We start from the raw sequence: 18419 nt of genomic DNA, 5'->3' as shown, positions 1-18419 counted from the left end.
TAAATAAACTATTGCATATAATAGACAGTAGACAGTATTGCACACAGTTTTGGTTTTTACATGCGGTCTGATTGGACAGTCTGTCGGTAGAAAGTACCTTCGGTATCGTTTATTCAGGCATTTTGGACGGAAATGGTCCAGAATTATCCAGGAGCAACCCTTTCCTTATTTAAGTGAAAACATCACTGATTATTGACTTTATTATTTGACAATTCTGACACTGTTATAAACGTAAAACAAAAACGCATCGCTGTCTAAATAAGCAGTGGTGTTATTTACCTTGTCACATCCTTAATGAGCGGAGGTGTTATTTATTATTAAAAAAAAAAAATGTTTTTGCAATTTCAAACCTGTGTTGAATTTCAAATATTATCACAGTCAGATGTTTTTCATTAGAGGTGACTTTCCTGCTACGCGTGTCACACTGTTTCTAAAGCAATAATCAGTCTAATTATACTTTTCAGCTTCAACTTGTTTTTCCTCCTGTTGCGACTTTCTGTGTCAAATGGACTGTGAGGCACAAACAAAAAACAAAAAAAAGAAATCAACAGAAGGTCAAATTACTTTGAGTGCAATGTTTTACTAAAAATAATAGCCTAGAGGACAGGGTAAAATGTCCACTGTGTTTGTTTGAGAATAGCTTTGCGACAAATGACTCCTTTAGAAACAAAGGGTAATGTGAAATTTGGACTGAAAAACAACTCCGACAACACCGACTTTTCTTTGTCAGTAAACAATAATATTCTTTTTTTTCTCTGCAGTTTGCAAATAATAGACAATAACCTGTACCTAACCTTCAATTTGATATCTTTTATATTTACCATAAAAATCAATAACAGGTTGCCTCCTGTTTTTCTTTATTTTGTTCATTTGTAACATGCAATGTTCGCTTTTGTGGCGTACTGCTAGCTTATCATACGTTCTGATTGACTACAGCTGCTACATTTCAATTGTAAATATCACCTTTCTGCTCGCAAATCTTCCCAGAACTATACAGTCCATCACACACCAACCTTTATTTATATATATTTATATATGCAAATCTATTTCTGGAACAAAAATGTAAATATATATTTGTGTGTGATAGACTGTGTATATGTTTATGTATATAAATGAATATCCATATATACTAAATTCTATAAAATATTATTCTATATAATATACAGAGAGCAATTGTCCATGGTAACAATGTTGATGCAAAAAAAAAAAAAAAAAAAAAAAAAAAACAAAGACAAAATAATGTAATCTAAAATGGCCATTCCACTTGAAGTACATACATTAGTTCTGCTTCTACAGTGGCACAATAAAAAGGCCACCTTAACCGTGTATCTCTTCTGTTTAGTTGACTACTATTTTGTTCAATGGTTGAAACATATTACGGAAAATGAATGTTACGTGGTCACATTAGCTCACTTAAATGGAGAGTGAGCACGGTGTTATGGGTAGTCCACAGTAACATAAATATATAAACCCATTATTATTTGTAAAGTTTGGGCCAGTGTTCAATGGTGCAACTATTATACACCCTTGCCATCCTTAGTAGTTGCAGTGAATAACCCCAGACTGTGGACTGAAGGTCTTTCTAAAGCAGTGTTTCCCAACTTTTTTTCAGCCACGGGACACATATATATCATCAGAAAAAAAACCCACGGCACACCACCATACAAACATCTCACAAAAACTATATGTAATGAAATATAATAATATTCTAGTTTAAATTCACTAAAAATGCACTCCTGTTTAGTTGAAGAAAACACTGATATACTGACAGGAATTGAAGAAAGTCACCCACAAAGATCTTCAACAGCACTAATCATCTTTTTTTAAATTTGTATAACCATCTGCTGCCACCTAGCGGAAGAGGATTTAGTTGCTCTGCTTGTCACGCATTGATGAACAAAGAACAATATTTGCAATGAATAAATAATAGTTTTGGGACCAATTAAGTGAAATTGGATCATTTTCCGCTGCGCACCTAATGATCTCTCACAGCACACTAGTGTGCAACGGCACAGTGGTAGGAAATCACTGTTCTAAAGAACATCTCAGAGGGTGCGGAGTAACCTGTGAGAACGATTGTAAACATGGCTTTCGCCAGTCTCCCAGACTTTTATCATTCAGTCGTCCAGGTCATCTTATCCAGAAATAGTTACATCGAGGGCAACTGGACGGAATTGTTTTCTTAAAGACGTTTCACATCTCATCCAAGAGGCTTCTTGCGGGAAAGACCTTACATGGATTGCACAATGCATGTTCTCAAAGAATTTGAATTTTCCAAACAGGGATGTCAGAGCCACTTTAGAGTCACATGCTTTGACATTTTTGGACTTTTATTAGTTTACAAGCCATCCTGACTGAAAACCTCCTTCACAAACCGCCCCTGAGAGGTTAGTTGGTTAAGTAGAAACTAGTCTGAGTAAGGAGAGGAAAGTCATCAAGGACTCAGAAAGTTGTATCTGTGGCTGAAAGAGTGGTCAGTTCAGTAGAGTTCAGCAGAGTCTGTTATGCTGAGACTCAATTTGTAAAGTGTGGCTGTCGCTCTCTAGGTAGTGCAGCTGTCTTACACTCGAAGGGTCTGTGGGCTGATTCAAGACTTTGTAGACTCTCTGTCAGCAGATAGACGGCAAATCATGTAGTTTAAAGTGGTTTTTAGTGGTCATCAGGACTATAAAGCACTAAGCACTGACCATTTACCTTTACAAGAAAATAAAGACACTCTATATATTGACACGTGAAAATGGTGCCAAAGAAGGAAATGGAGACTTGGAGGCTGTCATGAAGTCTCAGCTCAAAAGGAAATAGATGCTACACTGGTCGTATTAGTATTAGATACTAGTAGTTCCCATGGGGGCAAATGGCTGTCAGTAAACATGTCTACTCTACTTGAAGCAGGCAGAGCGCTCACTCAGATATGCAGCTGAATATATACACATATATACAGGGGTTGGACAATGAAACTGTAAATGCCTGGTGACCAAAGGTTTGGCTATAGCAGCCAGGCCATGTATATTGACCCTGTGGAGCTCCCAATGGACAGTTTTGGTAGAAACAGGAGAGTTGAGGTGCACATTTAATTCTGCAGTGAGTTGGGAAGCTGTGGTTGTATGTTTTGTGGATTCAATCAGGGTCACTCCTGTTGGATGTGGTTCGTCCTTCTTGGTGGTATGCTGACATTACCCCGGATACCGTGGCTTCTGATACATCACAAAGACTTGCTGTCTTAGTCACAGATGCACCAACAATTTGTCCTCTTTTGAACTCTGATATGTCACCCATAATTTAGTTTAATATAGTTTTATTTATTACTCTGCTAATTGAACCTTCACACTCTGCTCTTACTAGTGCACTGAAGTTTGAACACCAGGCTGGTCAAATTTAGCCATGAAACCTCCAACACTAAATTGGCCGGTGTTTCAGTTTCATTGTCCAACCCCTATATATACACAGTATATACACACACAGTATTTGAAACAAATCACTCATCCAAAACAAGTCCAAACCCTACCATCTCTAGACAAGCTTCAAACCATGTGCCTAATTAAGTTAAGACGAAATGTTTACTCTGTAGGATTGGTCAGATAAGGTCACGCTCATTGCAGATGAGGGAACAGATGAGCATCAGAAGTAGACAGGACTTCTGTGCCACCCATTCCTCCCTGTCATAACAATCATTACTTCATCACAACACAGCCAGCCAGCCAAACAAACAAACAAAAGCTGTTTAAATATACTCTCTTCATCCCTGGCAATCAATCTCGCACCACCAGCTTTTAAGGTCACGTTTTCCCTAAAAAGTACGGCAGCTAACGTTATTTGGTATCCTACTCAATTATTTGTCCAAAAGCTGGGACAGTGTATTTAAATTTGATGTTACAAATGTGCTTGAAAGGACATATGTGGTCATGGATCATCCACCCGACAGTTAAATAAGTACTGCTGGAAATGTCATGCTGTGAATAACCTTTTATATTTCTATGGCTGTGTTGTATTCATGTTTATTTGTTCATTTTAGCATCCTTTTTGCAAAGCCAAGTTACTATTTCCCCCATTATTTTGAATGTTACATATGGGACTTTTATTTTGAAGGAGTTGGAACAGGAAAACCTTAAGGGTCCGATTGTGAGGTCAACAAATGGTAATTTTCTCTTTATTTAGCACCCGGCCGATAAGGGCACAAGGGTTTGTTTTCTTTTCATTTTATTTTGTGTTCAGATAAATTGTTGTTTTCTTTTCATTTTATTTTGTGTTTAAATATTCAGATAAATTCTAGTTTGTTAAGTTTTGTGTTAGTGTGTTTTGGTTAGCATGGATGCCTAATTAGCATAACCGAGAGCTACTCTTTTGAGAGCGGGATTAGGCCATTCCAGTGCTTGATATAAAAAATAACGTGTGTTTGCTATAAATGCAATATAACGTGATTAAAAATGATTGGTTAAAAATTACATTTTATGTTAAAAGATAAATGTCTTATATTTATGATGAACAGTGGTGCAGGCTAAAATACTAGCTCTTAAGCTCGTAAGCTCGAGCTTACCATCAGATAAAGAGTGAAACCATCGTTCAGCCGGGGATGTTATATTCACTGCCAATAAATAATTCTGTCCTCTAACAGTAATTGTGTGAAGGTTTAGGCTCTTAATCTTTGGCATTGTTTCAAACAAACATCTAAAATTGGCTAAATATCATTAGAGCAAAACATTTGAGCTCATATTGGCCCAAATGTTTTTTTATTTATTTATTTATTTTGGTCTAATATTCTATGCGTACGCGTGGGTTCGCAAATCAACAACAGAGCTGAAGTCATTTCTGAATCATATTTTAATGTATGCATCAAAGTGCTTCACATGTAAACCACCAGTGTATGAGGCAGGGAGCGCGCTTGCATTCCTGTTGAATTTCAACCACCAAAAGGACGACTGGAAAAAAAAAAAAAACTGCTAACTTATATTGTATAATACCTCCTACCAGAGGAGAATGGAAATGTAATTTTGCAGGAGACATCAGCATACCTGATGTATAGCGTATGTAAAAATGTTATATATTTTCCTCACATACAAAGACCCCTCCAGAACACTGGCACGTGTTTTATACAGTGATAGTGAGTAAGGAAAAACCTGTGCTCCTATGATAGGAAAACATGGATTAATGGTGTTCAGGGGTTCCAAGCAAAATCAACATACAGTAATAAGATTTTACCAAAATAATTCATCTGGTAAAGCCGAATATATCTAGAACTACAACCCAAACATCCATTTCTTATTTGTAACAGAATCTTGAGAGATCACATTAGAGCAGTGGACCCCAACCTCAGAGATTGCCCAACAGGCATGGTTAAAATGTCTGTTAATTTGTTAATTGACATATAGAAATAGTGCCATTCAGTTTAAGGGTTAATATGTCCTATTGGTGAAAAAAAAAAGCGTTGTTCATTTTAAATGATCTGTGGTTTTCTAGTCCTTATTACTACTGAAGGCACTTTCCACTACAGCACACGTGTCAAACTTAGGCTCGGGGGCCAAATCTGGCCCACAGTGTAATCATATTTGGCCTCAAGATCATATCAAATATATACTCCGTAGAGTTGGCCCCAGAATTTGTAGTATTAGCGTATGTTATAGCACATACATTTAGGGTTTTTTGTCGTTTGCTTACTGCGTTAATTTAAAACGTTTGATTTATTTAACTTTATTTCTTAATGTTATTTTTTTTGTTTACCACAGAAAGATGTGTTTCTTGCAGCAAACATTTCTTGCTTGGTGTCTTCACTTTGGTTTGGGTAGCTCTCTCTCTCTCACACACACATACATACACTGCACACCACCCACAGAGCCATGCCGCCTATAGAACATCACCTTCCAGTTCCTTGCATATATTGAATAAAGAACCTAAAGAAGTATCGGTGATGGTACTTGGTATCTCTAAAAAAAAACGTGTTGCCTCAGATACAAGGATGCAGATTATTTTACAAAACCCATATCTCATTGTCTATAGCCAAGGTTATCTGTTCTCAGGATTCCAAGTTCAACCTTCTTTCCTCGTCATTTTTTAAAAGTTTTTGGGATACAGTAGAATAAACCAAACAATACCTTAAAAGAATAAATTACAGGAATGACAAAAAGGTAAGTTTTAGGTAAATAGGTAAAAAGTAATGCAAATCCACCCCCATTGGTATTTTAGGAAGGGTACTACAAAAACAAGGTAATGGGACCAGAGAAAGTGGGCCCAAATACAGCCAGCTGTCTCAGCCAATGGGAACTGGAACCCAGAGAACAGAGGCCTGGAGTCTCTGCACTAATCAGTCAGTGCAAGATGACACAGGACGCAGCAGGTTGGTAATGCAGAACACTCACGCAACCCAAAAAAAAAAAAAAATCAAACGCAGTAATGGCTCAAGTATATTTGAAAAATCAACGCGTATCCTCTTCTTTTGCACATTTGAAATGAGAAACAAAGTAATTTCTTTTAAGAAATAATAATAAAAAAAAGTGACGTGATTTTATGGGTTCTATAAAGGTTTAAAGCAGAGAGGCATTAAGAGAGAGTATTCTGAGCCGTGCTTCATGTTGTGTTTCTGGAACGGCGTTTGTGGGCTGCTTCGGACCACTTTGGCTGCAGAGTGGCAGCCAGAGAATGGCCTCGGTCCAGCTGAGATAATGGAATTGGTGTGTTCTTCTCCGAGACTGTTCTCCTGGCCGGAGTTAATTCTGTTAATAGCAGAAGCTTCTGCAGTCAAAGCCAGTCCATACTCCAGTGAGCACGAGAGAGGGCTTCTGTAAGATGGCTGATGGATGCATAATTGATTAGCCTGAAAGTGGCACACGCAGTTTACAGTTGTTGTCGGAGATGCTAATGTGTAATCGTAAAAGGTCTCACCTCTTCTTATTTAAAAACCTGGCGCTATTCATATGAGATTGCCAGGACTAAAGACATTCCACTTTTGTGCTATCTTCCCCTGCCTAGCAACAATGACAAAGGAAATCGTATGTATTGTGTTTTATTGTATTGTATATTGTTGTATTATACTGTATGTTACTCCAAGCTCAGCTCATCCTGGTATTCACACTATCATGGGTGTTTAACCTTTCAAATCCATCTTTATCTTTGCCTTTAAATGTTTTTTTTTCTCTCTTTTCGCCTGCTTCATTATTTATCTACTTGAAGAAAATGTTGACAAAACATTTTTGGAAAACAACATAATCGAGCATTTAAATTAAATAATATGCTTTTTGTACATAAAGCTAATACCTCCTGTACAGGAAGGTATTAGCGAGGCTGACCCCACTATTTGAGAAGTACCGGCATAGGTGGATGACATAAGTACTTATGTACAGTATGCGAGTCAACTAACTCCAAACTCCGACGTAAGTTGAGGAACCGCTGTATTTGTTTGTTTCTTTATCATGAACGGTGGAAAAGCATGTCCATCGTCTTAAAGAACCGTATACAGTCACCAGGAAGACAAAATGTCAAAATGTGACGTCACCTCTAAAATACTTAAATATATCTTATTTCAGCATACAGTTTTTTGTGGACAAGGATGAGGTAATTACTTGAATTGTTTCGTCTCACATGGTAAACTCTACGTGGTTTTGACAGCGCCATTGCAAACTTCTCCTTTTGTTCACTACATAAACCGTCAGAAAGCATTGGTATGCATGACACAGATTCCATAAATACATGTCAGTGATTAGTGCCAGCTGGATAGATTACTCTGGGCTTCTGATTACTTTCAAACCCTTTTCCATATCAGACGGAGTAGAACCTATAAATGGGGCCTCATTGTTTTTGGCTTAGGTCAGAAAATGAATTCTGCATGATGTGTACACACTAGAAAAGAAATCTCCCATAATCTTCACCTCGAGTTAATTACTGCAGACAAACATTATGGATTGCCCCGGGCTTTTATCTCTTGACTGCTTGAATACAGAGGAGATTTCCCCCCACATCTGATATGGTTTTAAGTCGTAAGTAAGCCTCGCAACAAGACAATCTGTTTACCCTGTTGTCAAATATATCCCTTTTTCCATGAGCCGATCTGATGGAGATGGATTTACATTCTTTCTAATTAGAACAATTATTACTCCATGATGATTTGACAAGCTCTTTAACAATTACCCTTCTATCCTACCCTTTTCTCTCTCTCTCCAACAATTACCCTTCTATCCTACCCTTTTTATTCTCTTTCTCTCTCTATGTTACTTCTTCCCACACATTCTGGCTGGAAGGGTTTTGCTGCAAAAAAAACAACAACCAAAAAAACAAAAATCATGCTTGTTGTTTACAGCAGCTCACCAGCAAAAAAAAAAAAAAAACAACCAAAAAAAAAAAAAAACAACCAAAAAAAAAAAAAAACAACCAAAAAAACAAAAATCATGCTTGTTGTTTACAGCAGCTCACCAGTAAAAAAAAACAAAAAAAAAAAACAGGCATAATATTGAGTATAGTTGCCGTCAACATATAAAAAAATGAACAAGCCCAACTCCAACGAGCCGAGTTACATCCTGTGGGGCACGAGATGCTGCACTGTTGACATGTTATCATGTAGAATTTACTGGAGTACTGAGTAAATGCCTGGCAGAAACTGGTATGGAATATGGTGAAAAGGAAAGAAAAAAAAGTGTTCTAACTGTTACTACTGAAATGCTTTTTAGATTACAGGTGGTCCTCGGTTTACGACGTCCTCGACTTTCATGGATACGTCGCCATATCCCATAAATGTATTAAAAAAAAATCTTGTTCCAATTCTAATTCCAGTGATTAAAACTGCAGTTGCCGAGCAGGGCGGACGAATATGAAGATGATGAAGAGTACTACGCCATACATTAGATTGTGCTACGTTCACACACAAAGTAAGAATCAGACCAGAACTGCCTTTACTAAATGTCTCTAATTTGAAAAGTCTCCAGCTGCCATAAAATACTTCCTGAATTCAAACGCTTCGAACTGAATACATTTCTTTGAGCAATTCATACAATTTTTACCTCACTATGCAACCTATAACACTGAAAAATAATAATAATAATACGATGAAGTGTCCAGAAAGATGTAGTGAAGAAAAGGAAATAAAATGTAACAAAAGGCTGAAAAAAATAAAGAAAAAGAAAACGAATCGCAACATCTGTGGTGCCAACTGGCGTTAAACTCAGAGAACAAGGGACATCTGTTAAAAAAAAAAAAAACCAAAAACAAAAAAAAGTGCGTGAGTGTGTGTGTCTGTCAGTTCATGAGTTTTCTATTCGTGCCCACACATATAGCTTGGAGCCACAAGTGCAAAAGTGCTACAAGTTTACCTTGTTGCCCTCAGAGCAGTTGTAACACTACCCTGTTTGATGCCCCCGCTCATGGGCATTTCAGCTGAACCGGTTGACAGCGGCAAAGTCTCGCAGCCTTCTGACCGATGTGATCTGCTTCTCTCCGAGCCCCAGCAGGCTCTTATTTTTACTCCAGCTCCTTTTTATGACTGAGTAACTCTTTGTCAATGTCTTCGCTAACGCGGCGCGGTCCTCCACATGCGGCACAGCTTATATTACATGTGATGGGGGAAGTGAAGTTTAGAAGGCAATTGTCAAGGAGATGGTTTTTCTTCCAAAATATTTGGATTTCCATCAAAGGGCTTGCTTTTCTCTAGCAAAATTCTGCATGTCAGTATATTTTTTTTCCTCTTTTGTGCCACATGGCAGAATTGGTTGAGGGCATGTGGGGGTGTGCAAAACGAGAACAATGGAGAAAGACAAACGTGGCACCTCATATCCATTTCCTCACTTGCTCACAGCTATTATTGTGCAAAAGTGCTGTCGACAGCTTCTGCACCTCACTGTGCTATCTCAAATAATGGGCAAAGCGAAATACACCTTTCTTTTGTTCACAAAAAAAAAAAAAAAACAGAGGCCCCTAAATGAATGACGTATTTCAACAATTGAAATATTAATGAAAGACATCTTCGGATCTTGAGAAGGAATCTGACAAACTGCTGGGTTAAATTTGACTATATGACAGTTTTATTTGTGCGATATTCTTAATTGTAATGGGAGATTTAGCTGAGAAGAGAAAACATTTAAAACTGACGGTGACAAGTCAGCCTGCAAATTACTATTTATGACAAGAGAAAGATTAATTTTTCCTCACTGAAAAACCAATCCAAATACAACAAACATATATATATATATATATATTATTTTTTCAGGATATAAAAAGCATATGCAGGGTAAAGGTTTTTTTGTTTGTTTTTCTGGCAGTAACGTCGCAGTGATTATCAAATGTTTAATCGTGAATTCATCGTAAGAAATCTGTGTATTGTTCAAACAAAAAAGACAAATAACAGCAGGCGAATGTGTGTGGTTTTTCATCCACATCGGTGACTAATCCAAAATATGGGATATTTTATTTTATTATATTTTATCGGCTGTATGATTGACACTCCTGATTTAGATTATTTATTTAATTTTTTTATTTATATATATATTTTATTTAAATATTAGTATGAATTTTAATGAACATAAATAAATACATCTTAATTACCTTCATATTGTTTCTATATCTTCCGCAACTAATCTTGACCAATTCAAAATTAAATAAAAATTAATAAACCAACACTGAGAGACTTTGAGGGGTGCAGGGGTGTCTGAGAGGGTCATGCAGTGATAACGGTAATGACATGACAACTGGCTGCGGCGAGAAAAATGAGAGAGGGTTGGAATCGGTCTGATAGTGAGAGGTTGCATTAAATTTAATTTAGTTGTGTGAATCACAAATCAGCACAAGCATTTTTCTTCATTTTTTTTTGCGGTAAAAATGTGTCTGTGATTTATTGTACCAAAGGATTTGTTTTGCTAAAAAGAATTGAGGGATTGTAAAAGACGAAAAGATTGTTCGTCGTCTACATAGTCCGTCCTTTTGGTGGACTTCTACAATCGTTAAGTCATGATTCTCTCATCCTGCTGTCAACATATAAGGCAAATTGTGGATTAACTGTGCACAGCTGCACTGGATCTTTGAACCCAAATGGATAGAAACGGCTTCTGTCCTTATGGCCTGGTTTACATTGGTATCCAGATTGTTGGGGATTAAGAGATTTAGTGTACTATCTGGCTTTCTTTCCCGCTTTTAAGTTCATGTCTTACACTGGACATTTCTGCGTCTATAATACTGGTGAGAAGATGGCTGTATAGTGGGGTTTTTTTTCTATTTTTTTCGAATAATATAGCTCTCACAACAGTAAATGGGATGCTCTACCTTTTCCTTGCCATGACATGAAGTGCTGTCTGAGGCCTTGAGATTCACCTCTAGCCTAATCATACCATTAATGTTTCCCCCTCTGTGAAAATCTGCCCGGTGATGGGCTGTCTAATGTGAGAGCTGTGGCTCGCCTGGAGGAAGTCATCTGCTCACCTCATTTTATCTGCTTCATTGCACCGTGGGAAATATTTCATGAGGTCTAAGTGACTAAAACACACAATGCAAATATTTTTTTATCACATCTTTACATTTTAATATGGTGTGGGCTATTTCAAAGTTTAGAGTTCGGAAAGGCAGGCAATAAAAGATAAGAAACTGTTGTCTACCCTTTGAGAGTCTGAATTTATTTCTAAATAAAAGAGAATATTCTAATCCAACACAAGTCTTTATTTTGCATGTCTAGTACGATGGGGGAGCCTAGGAAGAACTCTACCTGCAGTTTAGCTTTATAATGTAAGTGTAGACAGTGTAGATAAATGTATTTTCATAACATACGTTTATTAAACAGAATTAAAAATGATAAATTGGCAATTTGGAAGAACTGGTATTACAGGGTTTTTTTTTTTTAAGGATGTTTTCGATATTAACTTTTTGCCAATATCCGTTATGTCGATATTGCACAAACACTTAATTTCCGATTCCGATATCAACCGATACTGATTTAGCGGGGCAGTGGTGGAATTTAAGTGTTGCCTGCTGACTAAGACGATGGTTAAACAATGTTCAAAGTACATCCCCTAGGAAACAGATGTTTTTTTAACCCCGACACCCAAATTGAAATACTATTGAGCACCTTATTATTTATTTATTTGATTATTAAAATAGATTAATAAAATGAGCTGCAATGCTGCCACCTAATGACTCTCACTTTCATATACATCCGTTTTTCCCCTAAACTCAGGCATTGAGTCATCGAGGTTTAATTATTGGAGGAAAAAACGACAACAATTCTTACAGATACTACATAAATATGCTAATATCGGACCGATAAAATCAGTCGGCCGGTATTATCGGACATCACTAAACCGATAAAATCGGTCGGCCGATATTATCGAACCTCCCTAGTTATTTTGTATTTAAATTGATAATTACAGTACATATGTAACATCAGCTGTCCAGTCACTAACAAGATTCGTATTGATTCATAACGGTCGGTTTATAGGAAGAACTGAACTTGATTGTGTTTGAAACTCACCATTAGCTTTTTCTGAATGGAATCATCATGAAAACACAAGACTATACAAAGAACATTGTACACGGTGATTAACGTAGAAGATTTCTATTACGCGTGTAAAATATTCAAAACGGCATTTTCTTCTTAGTTATTGAGGTAATTCTTTCAAAATTAATTCACTTTTAGTCGTAGTTTTTAGTGTACTTCTAGTTCCTGGCTGTTCCTGTAACATTAAACAGCTAACAACACCCACACAAACCGTTGAAGGATAAAAATGTGTGGAATCCAATTTTCAGACAGCCACTAGGGCGACTGCTGACAAAGGGACAAGCTGAAAGTGACTCATTCGTACAAGTGGCTATTATGTCAAAATGAAATTGTTTGTAATTGAAGGTTTGACCTTTCACGAGAGAATTTGTTAAATACACAGTTTCAACACAACACTGTGCTACCACCTAGATGTGAAAGCCTGACAGGCGGCGGTGGAGATTGACTAGAGCACTTTTAATTCCATGATAAAAATAAACTGATTAAGTCGGGCGACTTCTGCTGCTTAATAAATAATGATCCCTATTTAAAAGTCCACACACTGAAATATCAGTCATGCCAATCTACTTAAACCGATGAGCCTAGGAACTGGTCATAGAAGGCCACATGTTGAAAAAAGATTCAACAAAATGAAAATATGTTACATATAAATATATATATATAACATATTTTATATGTATTTTTTTTCCCTTTTAAAAAAATGTTTCATGCAAACGTGTCAAACGAAATTGTAACCTGAACCTGTCTCCTAATCAGTCGACTCCTTTTTGCCTTATTTTCTTCTCACTTTTCAACGTTTGGCTGCGTCTGTCTTGCTGATATACATATATACATATACATATACATATATATATATATATATATATACATATACATATATACATATATACATATATATATATCTTTATATGCATATACAGCTTGTTTTTAGGATTATATAAGGCTTTGTTTCCCAAACACTGGGTCGCGACCCTCAGGTGGGTTGCAAGATAATTATCCCACATAATGTCTATTGATTTGGGTCGCGAAGGTTTGTGACTTTTAAAATATAGGTCCCCAGAAAAAAAGTTTGGGAAACACTGATATAAGGCAGGGTTATAAGGGTTAGGGTCTTTTCTTTTTTGTTGTTGTTGTTTTGTTGATACGTTGCTAAGTAGTAGTGGCAGTAGAGAATTTGTTGCACCACTAAACGGCTCATTGACCTCCAGTCATTATTGCAGCAAAAAGAAAGACCAGTGGACCTGGTTACATCAACTGCTGCTACTGAGTCTGTGCCTACAGACATCTTTTACTTCACCTGCTGTGTAGACCTACAACTCCGACTCTTTCTCTACATACAGTCTGATATTGATCCCGTCTGTTGTTTTTATGTACTTTGTGAATTTTATATACACCGTTCTCACCTCCACAGTAAATCCGAGCCGTGTCCTGTTTTGTGCTAAACAACTTCACTTCACTCTAGATGAGACACTCGCCAATGGACATAAACCGTTTTGGCTGCTGTTAACAAATATGTTTGTGGTCGGTACCTGTCCAGAGACCGAATTAAAACAGATTTATAAATGGTAACTTGTTTACAAGGTGTCCTTTACAATAATTTAAGTCTGCACCTGGACCCCTAGGTAAATCTGTTTTTTCTGTAACCAGCGACCAACAGCTTTGGTTTCATTTTTTTAAATATAAAAAAAATGCTTCATATTGATTTGATTACTTACCTTTTTGTTTTTACATTGCGATGCACAAGAAATACTTTAACTGTTACCGTGCCAAGAGAATACCGCTGTACAGTGTACACACTAAATGTTATCCCACATCAGTTCATAAATACTTTTTTTTTCCATTTACCAAAATGAATACACATCTGTTGAATTTATGTAATATCCATATACAGTGGAACCTCGGTTGTCGAAGGCCTCCCTTTTTTTTAAAAATTGGTTCAAAAAATTAGTTCACAAACAAAATTTTTAACCAAAATTGCCCCGGTTGTCATATCATAACTCGGTTGCTGAAGAAGAGACAATACCAAGTGATCACTAAGTGGCATAAGTCCTCGCTCGGGATATACATGCTAAGAACTGTTGTCAGATTTTGCCAGTATTTCTTGCCTTGATGACCTAGGTTTTTTCTCCTGGGAGCTTACCTTCAGTGTGGAGAAAAGAAGAATTGATGTGGTCCATCGTAGTCCTCCAGTGCTGTAGAAAGCAAGAGGAAACCACACGTTAGTGCCACAAATAAACAACGGCTTTATGTGTTGATCGTACATGAAATGAAAAAACAGAATTGTTTGGGTTTTTTTTCATTTTAAATCATGAGAAATATGAGAAATAAAAATAGTGAGAACAACAATAGAAGTGAAGAAAGATCATAAGAAAGCACGAGAATAACACTCGATCTTTCTTTAAGGTATGTTTAGCGGTTGTCGATTTGTACCATCACTAAGAACAAGGAAGCAATAAAAGAAGCTAAGCTTGCCAAAGGAGTGACTGTGATCACCAAGCTAAGATCTCAGACATTAGAAGACGTGGAAAAGTTGCTACTGATTTGGATCAACGTGAAGCAGTTGGCCGGTGACAGTAATTCAGAGACAAGAAAGTGAAGCGAACATGCGCAATCGCGACTCCTCAGCATTTGGTTATAAATACAAGAATAGCAGACTGCCACTGTGTCTTCTGAAGAACCACAGAGTGGTCGACTGTTATATTCTCAGATACATTATTGTGCGAGAATGTGTATGTGTACTTTGAAACATTAGACACTCCACGCTTCATCTTAAAAGTAATGACAAAAGAAAGGGACAAAGTAGAATTAATTACTGCTCTATACTATGTAGCCCACGGGGTGGGACAGATGGGATTCTGGTCACCAAACCTGACCTTGTTTCTTCTTAAAACCAACCTATATCACCATCACCAGCAACACTATTCTCCATTTAATACTAGTATTACTATTGCACATATGTAGAAATGTATAAACCCTATTTATAATTTATAACCTTTATTTTCATTTTTGCTTTCACTCCTGGAGGACATGCTCCTATGTGGGTGTTTTCTTTCTCCCATTCTCCACTAATACGTTTTACTGTTTTCCTGTGTCTAGTGTCAAAGGCAGTCATAGTGGTGTTGAGAGAGTGTTTTTTTTTTTTTTTTTGTATGTGTGTGATTCAGACAAATAAAGTAAATTTGTTTGCATATTTCTTTTAGTGAAACTACTTGAGCAAATATTCAGTTTTGATGTCGGAAGTGCTCTACCGTGTGCACTTAATGTACACTCAGATGTAAGCATCAACCGTTTGAGGAAATGCAGAGACACACTCGTGACAGGTGACAGAGTATCGTGACAGAGTATTTCCCACTCTGACCAGCTGTTCCAAATATGCTTAATTCTCTCGTATTCCATTCAAGTCAACTTAATGTTTCCCTTCCTGATGCTATTTTCAGGATGCGTACACTTACTGTGGCATCACTTGTGAATAATAGATGGATGGATGGATGGATGGATGGATGGATAGATAGATTCAAACACCGAGAGACTGTATTCTGTAATCTATAGATTATATAGATTATAATATTACTATCTCTAGTGTTAAAGGTCACTAAACTTTGGCCTTGATGACCTTTTCCACTAGGCTTTTTCTCCTGGGAGCTTACCTTCAGTGTGGAGAAAAGAAGAATTGATGTGGTCCATCGTAGTCCTCCAGTGCTGTAGAAAGCAAGAGGAAACCACACGTTAGTGCCACAAATAAACAACGGCTTTATGTGTTGATCGTTTATGAAATGAAAAAACAGCATTGGTTTTTTTTTTCATTTTTATGTTGTCAGAAAAAAAAGACAAACAACTGCCCGTTTTGTGAGGAAAATAGAACACAAAGACATTAAAGCGGACCCCTGATCAACCTTGATTTGAGCAAATTACTCTTTGACCTATTATGGATCAGCTGCCAGGGACACAGACTGCTAGTGAGTGTAAATGGCTGGGACATGAAATGAGGCTATAATCTGTTTTACCGCTGAACTAACAGCCATGAGAGCAGATGCACTGGTCTTAACTAAAGACTCGATGCCAAAGGGTTTAATAAACCATCATTTTAACTTTGCTGTACAGATCATTTCATTTTGGGACATTTACTCTTTTTGTGTGCCAACAGCACATGCACACTGTCACAGTGTCCACAGCCTCCTCTGTGTACTTAGCATAGTTTTGCACCACCCGACGAGAAATGAGAACCTACACATATACGGAGTCAACTTGCGGCCCGCGGGCCAAATCCGGCCGGTCGAACCACGCAAACCGGCCCGCGACTGGATCCGTTTCTAATGGATAGAATTATAGACAAACTGCATTCTATTGGTTTATTTACCTTCACTTCAGACAGTTTGATCATGATTTGTTGCTAAACACAGATGTGGCTATTTTCAAATGAAATATTCCAAATCAAATTAAATATTGCAAATAACAAATGCAAGACATTTTACACAAATTGATCATAAAAATTAGCTCTTCAAGGTTGAACTTTATTGATCCTGCACAGGGGGAATTGTTGAAAGTAGTTATCAAACAGAGTTTGTATAGCTCAAAAATGATTTGCTTTATCATTCCAAAAAATATGATTGGGTGAATTTCCCTTTGGGATCAATAAAGTATCTATCTATCCATCTATCTATCTAAATATATCTAGTAAAGCATGAGAAATAAAATGTATATAATTAGAACAGAAGTCTTAACCCCTCGTCTTTGTCCTTCGGGTCTAGGTGACCCTGTGTAAGTGATAAGTACAGAATTTATCAATGTGAGCGACAGGCTTTTCTGCCCTGTGTTTGCATTGCACTCTCATGTTGTTGTAGGTTTTGTCCGACCAATGTAAAAAAAAAACAACGAGGGATTGAGCACCTGGCACTTATTTTTTTTTTCTTCCTTTCTAACTGACATTGGTTTAGTTCAGCCTGGCCAAGGATTCTTTTGCTAAGTCGTGTGTCTTGGTGTGTGCTTAAGTTGCGTCTTAGCACAATTATAAATGTTTGAGTGTTAAGCCATGGGCTTTTTCTGCTTTTCCTTCTCCTGTTGCCCCAAAGGCTTTTTCAAAATGGATAAGATGGCATCTGGCTAGGAGCAGTGAACTACAGCAGCCTATACTTACTTAAGCTCATTTCCCTCTTATGCGTGGTGTGTTTATTGTTTTCGCTTTTTCTTAACTAAATGGAACGGGACATAAGTGCTCGCCGTGGCTTCGCGTCACAGCTATTCTCAGCTCCATGGTACAATCCCATATGGAGTCGTGACCCTGTTGTTTACAGCCGAGATCATTTGTCTAATCACAGCTGAGAATGGCATGGGCCGAGTACCTTGTGGTCTAGGGCCTGCAGAGACACCTGTGAATCAATGCTGACCTACACAGGAAGGGGCAGAGCAGCTACGTCTGCCGGGACGGCTGAGGCCTTTTGTTGTGGCTAAGTGGACAGGGCCACTTCTCAGGACGTTTTATGACTCTGCGGCGGCATCTGCCATCTTCTTCGGAGTAGTCTCTTCCTGCGACCGCATCTTGACGGCGGCCGGGAAAAGGCAAGAAGAGGCGGTCGTCTCTGAGAGACAATCTGTCCAAACCACCTACAGACCACTGAACTGCTCCTTCTGAGACACTTTACACCTGAAGTGTGTGAGGGAGCAGGTGGACTGGTCATTTGCTCCTACTTCTGTTAGACTGAACAACCCGCCCTGTAACTAGACCCGCTGGTCCCGCTTTCTATCCTTTTCTATATCTATTCCACCATGTCTTTGTTTTTTTTATGTATGACTAAAAGAAAATGCGTGCAATTAGCGACATCTCTGCTCTATTCTTTGCTTTCATGTTGCTTTAAGAGAATGCAATTATGATCGCTCTACTCTTTGATGATTAATACAACATGCCACTTACGTACAGTATGCTCTACTTCTACATTTTCTTGCCGACTTCATAGCTACTTTCCTT

General features: G+C 37.6%; 1 protein-coding gene across 1 annotated transcript in view; it reads right to left on the bottom strand.

Moving 5' to 3' along the window:
- LOC103394755 (roundabout homolog 2-like) overlaps window positions 1-16170 on the bottom strand; it is a 133780-nt gene extending 117610 nt beyond the window's left edge. Inside the window, exons 1-2 of the mRNA XM_025065561.1 lie at window positions 16105-16170; window positions 14598-14649 (exon numbers count right to left, since the gene is read on the bottom strand). The gene's annotated coding sequence lies outside the window, so the exon portion shown is untranslated. The remainder of the gene's footprint in view (window positions 1-14597; window positions 14650-16104) is intronic.
- Between the last annotated feature and the right edge of the window lie 2249 nt (window positions 16171-18419).

This window comes from Cynoglossus semilaevis, chromosome 19 (genome assembly GCF_000523025.1).
Source record: "Cynoglossus semilaevis isolate Cse_v1.0 chromosome 19, Cse_v1.0, whole genome shotgun sequence".
In the NCBI taxonomy this organism is placed as follows: Eukaryota; Metazoa; Chordata; class Actinopteri; order Pleuronectiformes; family Cynoglossidae; genus Cynoglossus; species Cynoglossus semilaevis.
Note: the sequence above shows the minus strand (reverse complement) of the source record. Positions and strands in the feature narration are given on the sequence as shown.